This window comes from Eurypyga helias, unplaced genomic scaffold (assembly GCF_000690775.1).
Source record: "Eurypyga helias isolate BGI_N326 unplaced genomic scaffold, ASM69077v1 scaffold35292, whole genome shotgun sequence".
Lineage (NCBI taxonomy): Eukaryota > Metazoa > Chordata > Aves > Eurypygiformes > Eurypygidae > Eurypyga > Eurypyga helias.
The window spans coordinates 29019-29583 of record NW_010238446.1 but is presented as its reverse complement, the minus strand read 5'-3'; positions in this window follow the sequence as shown (position 1 = coordinate 29583).

The window sequence follows — 565 nt, the reverse complement described above, 5'->3', positions numbered from 1 at the left end:
GGCTGCTAAGTCACCGGAAGACCCACCGACAAGGGCAGACCCCCGGCAGGCTGAGCGAGACTGCTCGGAGGCTGCAGGCACAAGAAGCTCCCCCCAAACCCTCCCCCCGTCCCCCCAACATCTGCAATTCCTCCATCTCCATTTCTTACTCACTAAAGCCACTAAAAACGCTGTGTTGGAGACAATGACAGGGTCAGCTGGGCCTCCTAAAAACTGAAACAAGAAAAAGCACCCCCCCTCCAGGATCCCCCTCTTCATTCTCCCTCCCCAAGCTCAGTGGATCCCCAGTTCCTGCAAGATCCCAGCATCTCGCCTGTGCGCCCAGGAAAGCCCCCGGGAGCTGTGGGGGCTCTCCCAGCAGTGATGAGCCCCAGGAATTCCGGGTCCCATTCCCCTCGCACCATCCTGGGTGGGAACCTGCCCCCCCGCACGCGGAACGCGACCCCCAGACAACACCGCACTCGGCTCTGTGCGGCACCAGCTCCTCGCCCAGCCAAGGAAGCCTGTGCTCTGCCAGGGGGGACACTGCCTGCCCGCAGCCCCCCACATCCCAGCTGCCTTCCAG